Source organism: Notamacropus eugenii, chromosome 1 (genome assembly GCF_028372415.1).
Source record: "Notamacropus eugenii isolate mMacEug1 chromosome 1, mMacEug1.pri_v2, whole genome shotgun sequence".
NCBI classification, from domain to species: Eukaryota; Metazoa; Chordata; class Mammalia; order Diprotodontia; family Macropodidae; genus Notamacropus; species Notamacropus eugenii.
Genome location: NC_092872.1, coordinates 357,498,057 through 357,518,499, shown reverse-complemented (window position 1 = coordinate 357,518,499; position 20,443 = coordinate 357,498,057).

The following is a 20,443-nucleotide window of genomic DNA, read 5'->3' as shown; positions in this document are numbered from 1 at the left end:
CATCTACTCTATGGCTCTCCTCACTACCCAGAAACAGTAATGTCAGGGCTGTCTGCCCCTTTTGAAAGAAATTCTTTTGTCTGGAAGTTCCTAAGCTTAAAGACTGAGCTCTCAACCTGTAATCGCATCTTCCATCTCATTATCAGCCAAGACATTATCAGTTTATTTCTTTTTAATTATCTCATCTTATCAAAATGTGATTGGAATTCTATATTTCATTATGATGATAAAAATGTAATTGAGTTGTGTTTCAGTATCATATTCATCTATGATGGCTTGTGGGATGCAGGTGAAAATGAAGTTATGACTGACAACTATTGACATCAACAAATACCAAAATGAACTGCTGCAGGAGAGGGACAAATAGTCTATGGCCACTTTCATTAAGGATCAAAGTCCCATACCATGGATTTGTATAGTACAGTGAGGAATAGTCAGCATGGAATAATTGGCAAAAACATTGAAATAAGTGTTAAAAAGCCTTGGGTTCAAATTCCACCTCAGATACTCACCAAACTGTTCAACTGTGGGCAAGTAACTTCACCTTTCTCAGTCTCATTGTCTTCATCTGTAAAATAAAGATAATAGTACTTAGGGCCTCACAAGTTTATTGTGAGGATAAAATGAGAAATTAAACATAAAATGGTAAATAAATATTATCCATTATTATTATTCATGCAGCACCATTTTTGTAAATCAGAATGCTCTGCTCACATCAAAGCTAAAAGGGACCATGGTCCTTTGATTCCAGAAAATGTTTTTTTTTAAGCAAAATGCTTATGCAAGGCTGAGGGAGATGCTAGGATCATACATATATGCATACATATCATACACATAAAATTTGGAAAACATTTGAGAGATTATCTAGTTCAACCCCTTCCTTTAATAGGTGAGTAAACCAAAGCACAGAAATCAAATGACCTGTCCAAGGTCACCCATCATGCACCCCCAAGTTACCTCCAGATCATGCTATTTGCATTTTATTCATCATGTCCATCCCTCTCGCACAGGGACACCAGGTTCTGACAGGTGTGCTTTTTTTTAATTTCATCTTATCCAGAACCAGGTCTCTATGTCAATTCCAGGTCATCTTCACACCATTATGTTGCACCCATAATTCTCCTTCCACCCCTATCTTTCTAGTTTACCTTTATGTGCTTTCTTCCCCTTTTCATATATTGAGGACAATATAGAAGGTAGAGTAATGGAAAATGAAGCTAAATTTTTGTGCTATGTTGGGAAGGACTTTAAAAACCACCTAGAAGAGTTTATATTTTAAACTAGAAGTAATAGGGAGACAACAGAGTTTATTGAGTAGGGGAGGGACATGGCCAGACCTGTACTTATACAAAATCTGTGTGTTAGCTCTGTAGAGGATTCAATGGAATTGGAAGAGATTTCAGTCAGGGAAATCTATTAGATTGTCATTATTCTAATCCAGGTTAGAAGTGATAAGTACCTAACCTAAAGTGGTGGCTACGTGAATAATAAGGAGCTAACACACAGGAGAGATGATGCAGACAAAAAAATGGCAAAATTTAGTCATTGACTATCTAGTGAGGAGTGAAGAAGAATGATGAATCAGGGATAATGTCAAGCTTTGAAGCTGGGAGAGTGGACATATGGCAATGCCCCTGACAAAAATTGGGTCAATTTCAGGAAGAAAGATAATGAATTCTATTTTAAATATGAGTCTGGTATACTGACATATACTTTAAGGGATGTTAATTTGGCATCTGTGTGGAAGACCAATCACAGAGAAAAGAAATTAGGGGTAGGAATAACAATTTATCAGTTACTGTAGTAGTCTAAGTGAAAAAGGAATGAGATCTTGAACTAAGGTGATGGCTATATCAAGGAGGAGAAGGTAATGAATTTAAGAGGGCTTGAATCAGAGCTCTGTGCAACTTTGAGCAAATCATCTGTAAATATTATGGGTTGGACTAGATGGCTTCTAAAATTCCCTCCAGCTCCAAATTGATGATTCTAGGTCAAATGCATACTACTGAGATATTCTGGAGGTGGACTTGACAAGATTTGGCTATCTGTTGGATATAAGGGATAAAGAGAAAGAAAAGTTGAGGATAACTCCCAAGTAGTAAATCTGAGTACTTCAAGGATGGTAATGTCAACAGAAATAAGGACATTATTAACAGAGGGAAGTTTATGAATGTGCTTCCTAAAATGTGATGCCTAGGACTAAATACAATATTGGAGATAGTGTGTTCAGACCAAGGCAGAATATAGCAAAGCCATTTTGATATATTTTTGTTAGTTTTTTTGAGTGAACTTGCACACTATCAGTTCATATCAAACTGATATTCCATTAAAACACTTGGATCTTTCAGACAAATTTTTGCCCAATCTTTCAGACAAATTTTTGCCCAGCCACAACTCCTCCATGTCTGTATGACCCACCACTGACTCTCTCAACTATGGCTTACTCCTCCACAGTCTAGATAGAAAAGCAAGTCCCCATAATCACCAAAGAATTTATAGTAGCATTTTTTTTGGCAGTAACAAAGAACAAGAAACAAATTAGATCCCTACCAATTGTTGTTGCCCAGTCATTTTTCAGTCATGTCCAACTCTTCATGACCCCTTTGGTGTCTTCCTTCTCCAGCTCATTTTACAGATAAGGAACTGAGGTGACAGGGTTAAGTGACTTGCCCAGAGTCACACAGCTAGGAAGTGTCTGAGGCCAGATTTGAAGTTCAGAAGATGAATCTTCCTGGTTCAGCACTCTATCCACCTAGCCCACTTAGCTGTCCATCCATCCATTGGTGAATGGCTTAAAAAAATTATGGCATATTCATGCAAGGGAACATTACTGTGCTAAAAGAAATTGCCAATATGATGAATGCAGAGATATATAATATGCAAAGCAGAACAAAGGAAACCATATACAGAATGACACAGGGGTCAGGAACCTGTGGCCTTGAGGTCATATGCGGCCCTCTAGGTCCTCAAGTGAGGCCTTTTGACTGAATTCCAACTTTACAATATTTAGTCAAAAGGCAGCACTTGAGGACTACAGAGCCATATGTTGCCTCGAGGTTGCAGGTTCCCACCCCTGGGCTACAACAATGTAAATGGAAAGGACAACTGTCTGAGGTAGCTTTAACACCAACACTTCCTTAGTTGCAGTTCAATCTGAATAGTTGACAAAGATCATTTACTTTGCTCTAATATAGCAAAGATATGCAAAGAAGGAAAACAGTGACACATCTTTAGCTTTCATAAATTCAGCTTCCTTTATATTCACAGAAATATGCCTGATCTGCAAGTCACCAGGATATGATCATTCTTGTGACTCAAAAGGTCTGAGAAGCCTAGACTCCATGTGGCTAAGCTTTTTCATGTCCTTTTAGTTCAAGAAGATACATTAGGAAGTTAAGATCATTCAGGTCCCAAGAATACCTTTGTCACCTTTTAGAGAGAGCTAATCCCTCAACTTTAGGGAAGAAGGAGGGACTTGGGCCTTCCCATATTGTAGGTTGAGGAAAGAAGCTGTGTCAGTCAAACAGCTGCTCTTATACAAAACAATCAAAAGTGAAAGCTTTAAAATTACAAACAGGGAAAGATATAAGAAGGGATTTACCATTCATTTGCAGAGGTAGGAGGTGCAGAGATGTAGAGGTGCAGAGATATTTGTCTTTTCAGATTTTTTTAAGGTATTGATAACTTTTCCTGATTTTTGTCCTCTTCTTTCTCTCTTTTTTTCTTTTAAAATATATTCTTTGTTACATGGGGTGTCTCTCTGGGATACAAAGAAAATACAAAGAGAACTCAGAGTTTAAAAAAAGAAATCAGTAAAGAAAATTAAGAGTACCAACAATCATCAAAACACTAAGATGAGGAACTTTTCAAACCTTTAAGAACCAGGTTCAAACGTGTAACAGAGGACTAAAGTACTGCTTTTATCATTTTTTTAAAAAAAGGTATATCAAAGATAGACATTGCTTTCAAGGACCTAAAAGGAAGAGGCAACATAGAAAGGAGATTCCAGATGTGAATCATGTAGAAACTCCCCATAAACATTAGAAGGTAGTTACAAAAAAGATGGTAATGCATCTTCTTTAATGTCATTTCTATTTCTGTCTTTCATGTTTGTATGATTTGGTTCTGACTTTCCTGCTTTGACTCTTCTACCAGTCTTTGCCCTCTTCTGGCCATAGTTTTTGTCCAGTTCTGCGTTAGATGATGGAGATTACTTCTTAGGCATTTCAGAAGTCTTTATCAATGGTCCATTTTCTAACAGATGTCTCTTAGAAGGAGAGCTGAACTTCTCTATGGCCTTCTATGTCACCATCTTAATTGGAAGGCCAGACTAAGTCTGCTGACTCTACCACCCTCCTATTTTCACACTATGTGCCTTCTGTTACTCCCACCCCCCCCCCCCAAATTCTGTGCCTAAATAATCCCCTAATGAGCAGTGGTTCCAACTCATTTTCAAAGGTACGTTAGGAATTCTACTATATATCACAGAGGTTTTGCCATATTTTAGCCTCCAACTCTTTGCCTCTCACAACATTCTGTTATATTAAGAAAACAATTTTTGATTCACAGCACATTTGTTGCACATTATTTACAATCATTTTCATGCTTGAACAGAATGCAGAAATCTAACTGGATCAGAACACATGCCACCCACAGGCAGAAATGCAACTTAACTTTATTTTTTGGCCCATTTGTGAATTATTTCATTTCTTCAATGCTTAAGCCTCATTAAGTAAAGGAAGGATAGCTACTAATAGGCAAACTGTTACTCATATTTAAGATGCTCTGGAACTATTATAATAACCAAATTTTATGCTACTTGAAAGCCAAAAGACTATCTTATCCAGCACATGGGTGAGTGGTTTGTTGATTACTAGAGTTGAACCACTGCTGAAAAGAAGGTTGAAAGGCAACCACATTCTCTCTCTAGTGAGCTCAGAGTATTGAGACAATCTAGTATCTAGCTGAAGGTTCATTAGTGAAAAACTTGTAAAAAGAGTAGGCATATTTTGTACTAGCCTATTTGTCATTGAAGTCCCATGATTTGACTGAGTATTCCATGATTATCCATTGAAAGTAGCTATCCTTGGTCATAGTAATTTCATTGGAAATACATTGAGGAAAAGAGAGGGGAGGAAAAAAAGAAAGAACCTTAAGAAAGGTTACATGAAGTTTCAAAGAAAATTTATACTAATCTGAATATGCATATTTCAATAATGAAAGCTCAAATAGAATAAACAGGTAAACACTGCTAATTATTATTGGCCCAGGAAAACATATCCTTTGTTACTTTGTAAAAATCATTCATATGGGTAAAAAATTTCAAAGATTTGGGCAAAGGATATGAATAGTTTCATATCAAAGACTTTTTTAAAAGGTACAAATCACTAATGAAAAGAAATGCGAATCATGACAGCACTAAGGTTTCACATCCAGCAAACTGGCAATGATGGAGATAGTGTAAGAGTTGTGGAAATATGAGCACATTGATACATTTGGGAAGGGAAAGAACTGTGAATAGGTTTAACTGTCTTGGGAAGTAATTTAGAATTATGAGGAGTGACTAAAATATAAATATCCAATAATCCTACAGCTTGGCATATACCCCAAGAAAGTAAATAACCAAAAACAGGCCCTTTATACACTCAAGTATTTGTAGCACTACTTGTTATATTGGCAAAGAAATGGAAACAAAAACAATGTCCATCAACCGGGTAATACACAAAATTGTAGTACATGAATGTAATGGAATATTACTATACTGTAAGGAATGATGGATGTAAGGAATACAGAGAAGCATAAGAAGGTTTATATTAATTGATGCAAGGTGAAATAAATAGAATAAGAAACCAATATGCATAATAACTACAGCAATGCGAACGGGAAAAACAATAATAATAAAATTGAAACAACGTTATGAAAATATAATAACCAAACTAGACTGCAAAGAAGAACTATGAGAAACCAATCTCACATTTTTTTTTCCTTGCAAAAGTGGGGAACTATGGGTGGATATCACCCCATATAGTGTCAGATTTTTTATGTTACTGCTATATTGATTCATTTTGCTGAATTATAATTTTCTTCTTTTTTATTCTTTGTAGCTGGAGATATCTCTCTTTGGGCAAGGGTGGAAAGATACTTCATGAAATGTAGATGACATAACAAAGGTTATCAATGCAGTTTACCTTAAAAAAAGAACATAGATTCATAGTATGTCAGAGTTGGAAGGAAGCTTAGACTCATGAAACAGAGAATTTTAAAACTGAAAGTGATCTCAGTAAACATTTTGTCCAGTGATTTCATGATATGGTTAGAAAAAAGGTAAAAGAGAGGTGAAATGTTTGCCAAACATCACATGGCATATTACTAGAGGAAAAATCAGACCTCCTGAATCCCAAACTAGTATCCTTTCTATCACATCAAAATAATTACCTGAATATTTAGGAAAAAATTAAAAAGCAACTTTAAAAAATTATATATTCCTTCACAGGATGATAGCAGCAGACTTTATCAATTATATATGTCATGGTGGAAAGAGTACTGAATTTAGAGTTAAAAGTCCTGGATTCAAACTCTAGATCTGCCCTTTACTACTTGTGTAAAAATGGTCAAGTCATTTAAATTCCCTGATTCCTAGCTTCATATATAAAATAAGGAGGTTGGATGAAATGGCCTCAAAAGTCCTTTCTACCTGTAACTCTGATTCATCTTATTCAATAGAAGGGAGAAAAACAGTCAAATACCAACAGAGCTTAAAGCTTCCAGTTCAGAGATTTCAAAGTGGGAAGTTGTTTCTCCTGACTCTAGGTTGGAGTTTCTTTCAACCTCTTTAATGCATAATCAGCTAAAATGATGTTAGAGCTTCAAAATTGCTACAAGATGGCCATAAATTCTTTGTGTGGACAATTTTTCCACTTGGTGGTAAAACTGGAAGGTCTTATCACTCTTTTATAACTTTCCATATAATTTTTATGAATGCAAACATGAGGCATCAAAGCCTACAGGCTGAGAATGTTTCTGCATGCCAGACCAAGTGGCAAGATGAAGTCCTAAAAACATTCAGACTCACATCTGGTTTATGGTCTGGGTAGATGACTTGGCCTGAGAACATAGCACAGGAGTATATTGGTGCAAAATAGGGCTCAAATTTAATAATGGGACTTGGTTACTGAATACAACTATAAAGATGGAAGCAATGAGAAGTGTGTATTTCATGCCCCCCACCCATAACATAACAATGGGAAATAATACAATGGAACACAAGAAACCATACATTTCTTCATTCATTCATTCAACAAACATTCATTAAATATTTTCTACATGCCCAGTATTGAGGAAGAAATAAAGATAGGTAAGACGCATCCCTGCCTTAATGTACAGAAGGAGAACTGGATATGGAGTCAAGGGACCCAAGTTAAAATAGGGTTTTGATATTTATTACTCATATGACCTTCAGCAAATTGTTACAACCTCTCCAGTCTGAGTTTCCTTATCTGTAAAATGTGGGGGTTCAACTAGATTACTATGTGAAGTTCCTTATAGCACTGAAACTTATGATCCCACTTAGTTCTCTGGATTTCCACTTCATCTTTAAAAGTAAACACTTAAGTAGAACCTATTTCCTACAGTTGTTATGAGGATTGAAAGAGATAACATTGTAAAGCACTTCTTTTCACAGTGCCTGGCATATTATTATATATGCTGTCTGTCTATTGATCGATCTATTTATCTATCTATTTGCTATATGACCATTTTTTCCTCCTTTCCTAGATCATCCCCAGATCCCTTTTCAGCATGAAAACTTTATGCTCTCTTGCAACTCTCTCACATGCTATGGTTCTTATTCAATGAAGTTCAACAGGCATTTTTAAGCCAGTAAAATGACCTATCCAAGGCCCTCTGTGAGGACCCAGAATGCCTATTAGGGAATAAAACAATGAAGAAAAAAAAACACATTTCCTTCACTTGAGGAATTTAAAATATCCTAAGGGAATATGACAGGTGCATAAACATGGATAATTAAAAAAACAGAATAAGGCAGAGATAAAGAGAAATCCAAACAAAGGGCTCCAGGATAACTTGAGGCAGGTTGAGAATTATGTGTCTAGTCTTATAGGATTAATAGAAGGATTCATATTTCTTTGGGAGTGGGGGACAGAATACCTTGAAGCATCAATCCCTTTCCCATCAGACTGATATGGTCTGAACAACATTGCCACAAATGAGGACAAAATCCAGGGTTCCTGATCCTCATATAGTAACTTAAGAGTCCTCCAGACTTGTAGGCTACATAATAGGTAAAAATTAGACAACTGAGTTGGGCCTTTAACAGAAGGATTTCAACAGGCAAAACAAGTAATAGTTGTCAAGACATGGTGAATGGCCTGCTCAAATGCATGGAGGAAGGAGAGGTCCAAGAAGAGGGAACAGAGAGTAATCTAATTTGGCTGTGCAGCCAAATTAGAGTTTGTGAAAGGAATTAATCTAGAAAGATAATCAGAAATCGATCATATAGGCTTTGAAACATCAGTTTCTATTTAATCCCTAGGCAATAGGGAGCCACTGAGCCTTTTATACCTGAAAAGTAACATGTCCCATCCTATGATTCTATAATTCTAAGACTCCTTCTTCCCAGATACAATAATCAATGTTTTGTGATTCTGTTTTCATGTTTACCTCTAACATTCTAATATTCTCAGCTCCATTCCTTTTTTATTGCTCTTTTCTCCCAGAACATTAGCTCATTTATGTTTCATCAGAATAATCCATATGGTAGCTTTCTCCCTCCTTCTTTTGCACCCGATGGCTGACTGTCTTCTGGATGAGATACAGTAGAAAAGACATCTGACTGAAAAATGATCCCCTTCCCTCAAATATGTCCTAGATTGTTGGGCCTTTCAACCATGCATTCAGTAAGTGGTTGTCTGATGAACTCTGAGCACTTGCATTATGCTAAGGTCGTTGAGCCCTGTGACAAAAGGCAACCTCATATCTAGCAGCTGTGAGTGGCCTCGGTGGAAAAGAGAGTTCTGACAGGAACCAAACTATCCTTGCCCCATTAACTTACAGCTGTCAAAGCACAAAGGACTTTGTCTGGGGAATGCCCTCTACCCCTTCAATTCTACAAATGGGATCCCCATTCATCTGTGATACAAATTGCCAAGGTTTGCCTCACATTAAGAGAAAAGAACCTCAATCCTCACTGGAAATTTGTTGCTAGAGAAGTGTGTATTGAACTCTATGTTCCTGTAGTCATCTTGTTTATGTCTTCCAGGTTTTATCATACTCATAGATCAGTTCAGTTTGGGTGTAGGGTCCTAAATCACTCATCAATTCAATTTGTCTCTTCTCAGGCTTTGATCAAGATTTTTAAAAAAATCTCTGAATATAGTTGAAATACAGCTCAGATCTAAATCTCCACAGATGTTACTTAAAAGTTCCCTAGATTCTGTTTAAGTATTCAAGGGTGTAATGCATATATTGGGTACAGAAAATATAGAAAACACATAAAGAATTCAGAGTAGTTCATTTTTTAATTGATAAAACTATTCTCCCTCACTATAAAGGTCCACCTTTCCCCATAGTCCACTAGTTCTCCAGACTCAGAGGACCACCCTATGGAACTGTGGGGAGACCTTCAGGGATTCCCTCTTTTATCTCAGAGATCAAAATATATGTCTAACCTTACAGGACTAATAGAAAGGCTTACCATTCCCTTGGAAAGAGGCAGCACCTACACAGAGGACACAGGGTGAGTTGAATAGGAAGGAAAGATATCTAAAAAAATAAAATTAAGGGGTGAGAGAGGAATATATTGGGAAGAGAAAGGGAGAAATGGAATGGGATGAATTATCTCAAATAAAAGAGGCAAAAAAACCCTTTTTCAATGGAGGCAAAAAGGGGGGATGTGAGAGGGAAAAAGTGAAGCTTACTCTCATCACATTTGACTTAATGAGGGAATAACATGCACACTCAATTTGGTATGAAAATCAATCTTACACTACAGGAAAGGAGGGGAGAAGGGAAGAGGTAGGGTGGGGGATGATAGGAGAGTGGGCAAATAGGAGGAAGGAGTAATTAGAAGTAAACACTTTGGGGAGGGACAAGGTCAAAAGAGAGAATACAATAAATGGGGGCAGGATAGGATGGAGGGAAATATAGTGAGTCTTTCACAACATGACTATTGTGGAAGTCTTTTGCAAAAAAACCCACATATATAGTCTATATCAAATTGCTTGCTTTCTCAATGGGGATGGGTGGGAAGGGAGGATGAGAGAGAAGTTGGAACTCAGAGTTTAAGGAACGAATATTGAGAATTGTTTTTGCGTACAACTAGGAATTAAGAAATACAGGTAATGAGGTATAGAAATCTATCTTGCCCTACAAGAAAAGACAGAAGATGGGGATAAGGGAAGGGAGGGGTGTGATAGAAGGGAGGGCATACTGAGGGAAGGGATAATCAGAATGCAAGGCATTATGGGGTGGGAGGAGAGATGGGGAGAAAATTTAGAAGTCAAAATCTTGTGGAAATGAATGCTGAAAACAAAAAATAAATAAATTTTAAAAATGAATAAAATAAAATACATTGTGTTACAAAATAAATAAATTATAATTATCAATAAAAAAAGAAAGAGGGAGTACCTTAAAGCAACTCTGTTTTCATCAGACCTACACTGAATAACAGAGAGTTAAATGAGAACAAAATCCAGGATTCCTGATCCCCCTATGGTGACTTAGAGTCCCGAGCTTTCCCCTAACCTTCTAGGCAATGTATCAGATTCTTTTTTCATTGAAAGGCTGAATTCAGGGAGTCTCTTCTCTCTGCAAGAGGCTGACACTACCCAGGAAGTCGCCTGCTTTCTCCAAAGGAAGTCTCCCAGAGCTCATGAACTTGGAGGTGTTTGCAAGGCAGATCAAAGGGTGGCACTGGAGGGAACTCCTTGTCTATTGCTAAAAGCCTAGATTCTATAATTGTGACATTTGGAAAATCTCTATGTAGCCCTATTCAAGGCACTGGGCTTCAAAACCTGTTGATGATCCTCTGGAAAACTGGGGTTAAAGTATTGCTACTCCTTGAGATGATTACCAATGGAAACTTTGAAAACCGGAGAACTATTCAATGTCCATAGTTAGGTTTTGTTATTATGATTTTTAAATGACAATACTAGTAAATTTACTGGTGTATTATTACTATTATTACTGATTATTATTAATTATTACTATTATTACTGATAAAATTATTGAAGGAACTCATTTTATGTAATAAAAATGATTCATTTGTAAGAATACACATCTAGGCCCTCAAAGGAAATATTGAGAAAAGATATGAATGAAATGCAGCATTACCAGATATAAAATTATTTCGTAAAGCAAGAGTCAGTAAAACTGGTTTAAAAACAAAGAAAAATAAGACCTGCAAAGAACAAACAGAAAGACGTGAAGACAGTAGCCCATTACTTGATAACCCAAGAAACAGAAAATGGGAGAACTCCCTTTATGACAAGACCACTATGAAAAATAGAAAACGATTTTTCAGAAATGAGGTTTAAATCAACACCTTATACCCTATTCTACAACAAGGTCCAAGGAGATAAGTAATCTACATAGAAAAGATCTCTCCAATAAAAATTAGAAAAGACTATCTTTATATTTGTAGGTATCTTTCATACTCAAAGCTATGGAGAGTTAATTCTTAACTAAAGAAATAAGAAAGAAGATCTAAAACAAAAAAAGACAGTTTTCACTGAAGTATATTAAAAAGTGAGTAAAATGAATGGAAATAGAATTATGAGAAGTGATAGAGTATTAAAAATAAATATTGCCAGTAAAAATCTAATATCTGAACTATATTGGGCATTGATACAAATTATATAGGCATCAATAACATTATTCTCCCATAGTTAAATGGACAAAGGATATGAATGTAATGGGGCCTTGGGATCTTGGAACATGACCAGATTGCCTAAAATAGACGCAACCTGCTTCTCGGTGTCGTCCCCCACTACGTGGACGGGAGTAGCCTCCTTTATTTGCATAGCCAGAATAGACTATATCTTTAGAAACTGCCTCTTCTTTATGCTCTCTCTATCCTGTTGCCATCCATAGGGGAAACATCACAGTGGACTCACGGCATGGAACAGGAACTGAACTAGTGAAGGGAAAGGAGGATTTCCACTCCTTTCTGGTTCCCTTTTAATCCTTTGCCTGGGGTGTTTTGTCTTCTTCAGTTTCATTTGTTGTCAGTTCCAGGTGAAAGCAAAGATCCCAAAGGACCCACGCCATGATGACCTTAGAGTCAAGATTTCAAAGTAGGATGCTGCAGCCAGTCAGCCTGGCAGGGAATCCTGGGTTTAAGGGACTCAAACTGGGGACTGTGCTCTATAGGAACTGAGTTAAACTATTAACTTAATCCCTTCTGCAGAGATTGATGTGGAGTTGGAAGATTAAACCTTGTGTCTTAAGGGGATCAATCTGCTTCTATATTTGTTAAGATACCTTTGAAGTAAATTTTTTTATAAAACTAAATGTGATTATTGGTAGTTAAATGAAACTAGGGTGCAAGAGACTACCTCCCTGTACTTGGGAGAACATCACTAGTGGAAACTGGAGACATTTGCAGAGATCCAAGATACCCTAAACCTCCTTAAAGGTACCACAGAATCCTGGAGGAGGTATGAGAAGGCACCTGATCCTCAGGTACTGGGGTCAGGGTAGTCAGTGTTACAAGGGAAAGGAAAGGGAAGGGATTAAGTATTTATGGAACACACACTCTATGTCAGGCACCACGCTAAGTGCTTTTCAACAAATATTATCTCATTTTATTGTCACAATAATCCTGCAAGGTAGGTGCTATTTCCCTTTATATAATTGAGGAAACTGAGGCAAACAGAGGTTAAATGATTTGCTCAGGGTCATACAGCCAATAAATGTCTGAGGCTGGATTTGAACTCAGACCTTTTTGACTCCAGATCCAGTGCTCTATTCAATGGGCCACCAGATGCCTTTGTTACATGAACAAATAGTTTTTAAAAGATTGGAAACTCTGTGACCACATGAAAACATACTCCAGGTACAGCTGGGTGGCATAGTGAATAGAGCACAGGCCCTGGAGTCAGGAGGACCTGAGTTCAAATCTGGCTTCAGACAATTACTAACTGTGTTACCTTGAGCAAGTCACTTAACCCAAATTGCCTCTCCTCCTCCACTCCAAAAAAAAAAAAGAAAGAAAGAAAGAAAACATGCTCTAATTCACTGATAATAAGGAAAATGCAGTTAAATTAACTGTGATTTCTACCCCACATCAAACAAACTGTCAAAGATGACAGAAGATGAGAATAGTCAGTATTGGGATAAAGGAGATACTATGGAAGGACAGACACAGTAATGCTCTGGAGCTATAAAAATAGTCAAACTATTCTGAATATCCATTTGGAATTTTTTAAGAAAAGTGACTTAGCTGCCCCTATTCTTTGATACAATGATTCCACCACTGGGCACATACCCCAAAGAAGTTAAAGCCTGAAACAAAGGTCCAACGTATACTAGAATGTTCATAGCAACTCATTTGGCACTTTAAAAGACCTGGAAGGAAAGTAGGTGCCCCTAAATTGGATAATGTCCAAAAAAGATGGCTTATTACTGTAATGGAATATTGTTTTGCAGTAAGAATTGGTATATATAAGGAATTCATAAAAACATGGAATGATTTATGAACTGCTACAAAGCAAAATAAGAAAAATCAATAAAGCACAAGGGACTACATGCAAATGAAGATGCCATGAAAAGGAAGTTCCTTTCTTGATAAAAAACAAACAAAACCAAAACAAACAAAAAATGAAGGTTTCAGAGAACATCAGAATGAATCATGCAAATCTATTCAAGACAGAAAGGCAGGGAATAAAGATACAAGATTGCATGCATTGGCACATGTGGTCATCCTAGTGAATGTTTCTGTTTAATTGTTTTTTATTATCACAAAGGAGGATCAGTTTGGAGGAAGCAGGGATTGAAATGACTTTAACATAAAGACAGCAAGAATCACTAAAATATCTTGTTTTGTTTTTAATTTCCAAGCTGAGGAATTTGTATTTTGTCCCAGACACAGTAAGGAGACAAATGACAATTCTCAAACAGGGCAGTGACACAATCGGTCCAATGCTTTACAAAGATTATTTTGGGAGCTATGCCGAAGATAGATTGGAAACAGGGAAACCAATTGATACAGTGAGAGTCCATATTAGAGTTGGTAGCTGTATAAGCAGAGAGAAGAAAACAAGAAAAGGGGGGAGGTGGATAAGAAAGTCTTAAATGATTAAATCTCTTTCAAAGTACTTCAAAATACATACAGTATTCCCTTGTTCTAAGCTAACTGGAAAAAAAATTGCAGCTGTCATCTTACTAAGGCCTTCCTAAATCATAACAGATCTTAAGTGCCACGGGATCAGAGATCTGGTGACCTCCCACCCCTTGAAGCTTCGTATAAGAGCTATGAAAGCTTGGGCAATATTTTCAAATCAGACCTCTATCATTAGCTTAGTTTTCCCTTTTATCAACCAGCAAGTATTTGAGAGCCCACTGTGTCCTTAACACCTGGCTTGGTTTCATAAACTCATATTTTATTGCATGTATCCTCCCTGCCTTTGACAATATGCAACGTAACCTTAGCTCTGTAGTGTAGACTAGACTGATTCTTCTTTGCTGCCCTCCCCTAGTCTTCACCAGCACCTTGGCAGAACAAGGAGCATCATAAAATCAAAGATTCAGGACTAGAAGGGACTTCAGAGGCCACAGAGTTTAAGGTCCTCATTTTACAAAGGAGGAAATTGAGGCAAACAGAGGTCAAGAGCCATGCTCAAGATCACACAAGCAGAAAATATCAGTGTTGGCATCTGAATCCATACCTTCTGATGCCAGAGCCCAGGGATTTTCCCTGTAATATTATGCCTCCTGTTCCAACTTTCTTTGACTTGACCTTTTTTATATGGTTCTACTACATATTTGAGCAGAATAAAAACTTTAAAAAAAATTCCTTCTTACCCTTAGCAAATTTCACATTTTTTTCAACTGATTTAAATGAATATTTCAGTTGGCCTGAGGAACAAACACATGGTATAGTCCAACCAAGTTGAATTTAAAGCTAGAACTCCACATTGTTAGATGACAATCATAACAATATCTCATTTAATCATCACAATCCAGTGAGGTGGGTGATGTTATCCTCATTTTATAGATGGGAAACTGAGGCACAGAGAGATTAAGTGATCTGTCCAATGTCATATAGCTAGTGAATGTCTGAGGCAGGATTTAATCTCAGGTCTTCCCAACTCTACCCACTGCACCACCTAGATAAACATGAGATATAAAGTTATCTTAGTGCTTATGAAGTCAAACCCTGAGAGGCAACATTGTGTGGAGGATAGGATACCAGTCTTAGAGTTGGAAAGACCTGTATTCAATTCCCACTTCTGACACTTAGCTGTGTGACCCTAGGCAAGACACTTAATTTTTCTGTACTTCAGCTGCCTCATCTGTACAATGAGGGAGATTGCTCTCAATAGACACTGAAGACCTCTTCTGGCTTAAAATCTATGAATCTAGGATTCTCTCATTTAACAGAGTAAGAGGCTGATTTTCAGAGAGATGAAGAGCTTTCCCTAAAGCCACGCAGCAGTTAGTGATAGAGTTGGAACTTCTGATTTCCCACTCAGTACATTCCCCACTCTACCATAGCTGACTTCAAGAGTTTGGGCTATCACCTTCAGTTTTATGTAGCCTAGGTAATTTAGGGGCAAAGTGATTTGGGAGCTATGATGTCCAAGTCTGCTTTGCAATTCATTATTTAAACTCCTAAATTACAGCATTTGCTTCTCTTAATCATTCACACCATTTCAAAATTTTCAGTTCCCAATTCAAATACTCTATCCTCCAGGAAGCCTGATCCAGGAGGATGGGCTTTCCTTCAGAATTTCCCCTCTCTCCTCCCAGAACCTGCATAATGCTACTTCTTGTACCTTTCTAATGGTTTATTCTGTTATATTGTACATTTTGGTCATCTATCCTTGTAATGGTAATTTGAATGGGAAGATCTTTCACATTAATTAATAGCCCATGTGGGTCTATGGAAGCCTGAGTCATATGGAACCTGTGGTGGAAGGAGCTTGCTGAATGGGTAGAACAGGAAGTTAGAGCAAGAAGAGGCAGAGCTAGAGCAGAGCTTAGAGGAAGTTAGAGAGCAGTCAGAGCTGGGAAAGGAAGCTGGCTAGCTTGAGAAGGAAAGATTGTGATTTTGTCTAAGGGAGCTGGTTTATGGGAAGCCTAACAGAGGGAAGACTTGGGGATGCTATTGCCCACTGCATTGTTATTGTGTATAGATTTCTTTGTTATTAGGATGGATTTGGCTTTCTGGTGTCTGAATAAATATTTTGGTTCTGTCTTCCATGTGACGAGTGCTGTATTTCATGATTCAAAATTGCACCAGGCATATTCACGGCCACCATAAGTGCTGTGAATATCATGGTGGCACTACAGTCCTTATGCCCCACATTCTATCCATGTCTTTATACACACTGTCCACCTTTCTTCAAATGCACTCCCTCCTTACCTCTACTTTGTAGAATCCCTACTTTCCTTCAAATATCATTTCATGCATCATCATCTCCATAAAGCTTTTCCCAATCTATTTTATTGCATACGGCATCCTCATCCACTTCCTACCCTGTGCAAATTACTATCCACTCATTTTTTGTATTGTTCAATTGTTTTCAGTCATGAAAACATTTTCAGTCTCTTCATGACCCCATTTGGGATGTTCCTTGGCAGAGATACTGGAGTGGTTTATCATTTTCTTCTCTAGCTCATTTTACAAATGAAGAAACTTAGACAAACAGGGTTAAATGACTTGCCCAGGATCAAACAACTAATAAGTATATGAGGGTAGATTTGAACTTGGGTCTTCCTGGCTCCAGGCCTGGAACTCTATCTACCATGCCACCTACCTGCCTTATTCTCTCATTTAGCATCTACTTATGTTGTATGTACAAGGTATCTCTTTTTATGTTACATGCACTTATGTGTGTTCATAGTATCTGCTTATATTGCATGTGCTTATGTGTGTACATGACATCTCTCTTTATGTGCAACTGGTATCTCTTTTCTATAAAATGTTAGTTCCTTGAGGGCAGAGATGAACGCATTTCTGTCTTTATATCTCCAGAAGCTAGCATAGTACCTGGCAAATATGAAGTACTTAGTAAATGGTTTTTGATTGGTTGATCTATTGATTGACACTAAATAGTAAGCTCCATGAAGGAAGGGACCTCTCTGATCTAAAATAACATATCTCCCTCTGCACACAAGAAGGGCTTGGAAAACAGTTGTTGAACTAAACAAAACTGAACTGAATTGAGTTTTCATTCTGATGTTATAAACCCAATTAGAGCTAATATAACACATTTCCTTCTTGAGTTCTTTACTTCAAAGCTTAAAGCACACTATATATTCCCTAGAAATTCAAAGTCTATTGCATAGCCTGATGTTCCTAATATGAATCAATACTAAGGAATGCTTAGATAAAGATTTGTAGACCAAAATCTTCAGGCAGCATGTTCCCTCGAACACCTACAGGTATATCCCTTCATTCTAATTTATCAGTGGCAAACATTTGCAGGTGGCTTTCAAGGTATCCTTCTCAATCACCTCTGATCTTGTCAGCCTTCTGAGTTGAGCACCCAGTCATCATCTACGATTAATTTTTAATGTCTAACTCATTACCTTACACTTCTTTACATTAAGCCAGATGAGTCACTTATCAATCCATTAGCATTATCTAGGCAAAGTATATGGGGCTAGCTTTCTGTGTGTTCTTCTCTCTTGCCCTCAGCAAAATGCAATTGTACTCAAAAATTATTTTTCTCACAAGGTGCAAGTTAAATGAAATCCCATTGCAGTCATCTTCTTTCAGATCCCCTCGACAATTACATTTTTCTGAAGAAAACAATAGTTCCTGTGTCAACATCAATAACACAAATAGCAACTCTCATTTCTATAAAAATATATTGATTGAAAGCAAGATGGGACCTTGGGGGTCATTTAGTCCAATTTCATCACTTTACAGATGAGAAAACTGAGGCCCAGAGGCACTAAGTGGTTTGTTCACAGTTATCCAGGAAGCACCAGTCAGAGCTAGATTTGAACTCTCTCACTTCAACTTCAAAGCCACTACACATTGCACTGGGTCACATTTCCTCTCCAACATTTCTTTACCATTCATGAAGTACTTTCTTCACAATAGCACAACGTATATTACTCACTATCCAACTCAAAAAAATCATTATAATTAGGTCCAGCATATGGAATCTGAAGATTTAGTTTCAAAATTCAAATCTGCTACTTACTTCTTGTGTGACCGTGGGTAAGTCACTTACAACCTCTAGACCTCAGTTTCTTCATATGAAAACTGAGAAATTTGGGTCCTATGGTAACCACATATAGCAATGGAAAGGAAGCAATAACTGGAGGTAAAGGATCTGGATTTGAATTCTATCTCTGCTATATGCTACCTTTGTGGTCTTTCCCAAATCATTTAACTTGTTTGAACCACAATTTCTCCATCTATAAAATGAGGGAGTGGGATCAAATGACTGCTCTGTGTCATTCTTGCTAGAAATCTATTATCCTGCTCTCTAAAGTCTCATCCAGCTTTAACTTATATTATTTTATGACACCATAATCGATGCACACAATACTCTGCACCAGAGAAGACACTATATTTAGATAAAACATGATCTGTACTTTTATGCATCCTGTCATCACAGAGGGAAGAGAAGTGACCTGTGCAAAGTCACATGGCTCCAGAATATTGTTGTTGTTATTATTCTGGTTTTTTTCTTTCTCCCAAATGCATTTTAAAAGCTTTTTGGATCCAGACAATTATTACAGGAAGGAAGGGAAAGAAATTCCCAAAGATAAAGGCTGCCATATGGCTTTACTACATCTGATCAGGATAGAATCAGGGCAGCAGGAGAAAAGAAAATCTCACCCAACCCAAATATCTAGTATGTTTCCCTGGCTAATAAACCATAATAATCACATTTTTATCCCAAATAGAACATCTCAGAGACCTCCAGTATGTTTTTTTCTATCTAATAAGTAAGCACTGCTGGGCCCAGGGAACTGGACCACTGCACCCTTTCCCTTTACATTACTAAAGGGCCTCTCTGTGCTTTGGCCCATACATATGCTTCAATTCATTATATCCCCACTCTGGAGCCCCAGGGGGAAGAACTATTTCAAGCTTAAGCTTAGTTTAGGTGGTGCAGTGAAGAGAGCACTGGGCTTGGAGTCAGAAAGACTCATCTTCCTGAGTTCGCATCTGGTCTCTGACACTTACTAACTGTATGACCCTGGGCAAGTCACTTAACCCTGTTTGCTTCAGTTTCCTCATCTGTAAAATGAGCTGAAGAAAGAAATGGCAAACCCCTCCAAGTATCTTTGCTAAGAAAACCCCAAATGGAGTCATGAAGAGTTGGACATGACTGAAAATGACTCAACAACAACTAAGTTTAGCTTATGTATAGGGTCTCCCCAATAGGAGCTGTAGGAAGATATTCAAGGTATAAAATGAATTAAAAAATGGCATAGTTATTTATTTCTTAATTATAAAATAAACACTGAACCTAAAAATTCATAAAATGCATTAATTTAACTAATCAATATCTTATAATTTGTAACTATCATTACCTTGCTATATGGAAAAGGCTTAAACATCACCACATAAAGAGTTTAATAGGACTACTGAATAGGCATTTTATATTTCACTTCAGTGTCAAATATCCAGACATTTCACTCCAGGCCCTTGCCTTCTGGAAAGAATTGCTACCAAGGGCTAGGGCTCACCTCTCTCATAGTCATCTTTAAGAAGCTGTAAGGCAGATAAACACAGCACACACTCTTGATCAGGTCAGACAGGAAAAGACACTAAGACAGTTTTGAAGGGGTTAATAATCTTACTTTATTCTAGTCTGGTCTTCTCATGGGGGTTGCTGATAATGGGAACACAACTCCTACAGCATTCCCTAATCACCTTTCTTACAAGTGAGAAGGGGGAGCAATTACCCCTACATCTTGATGAGATCAATTAAGACAGGCCCAACTTGTTCATCCTCCTAAATCCCCTCAGATCTCAATGGGGCCCGGCTAAGGCAGATTCCCCCCAAACCTTGAAGGGTGCCAGTCAAGCCACACACTCTAGCTTGTGCATTCAACCCTAAGGGTTCCCCACTCACTGACCAGTGTCTACTTGCTTTATAAGGCAACAGACAAAGAAGACATCTTGCCAACAAAAGCCTCACAAGTTTACATCACCTCATCCCCGTATCTCACTTTGCAGTGACAGTAGATGTTTACAATTTAAGCACAAATATTTATATTATCTATTGTTATA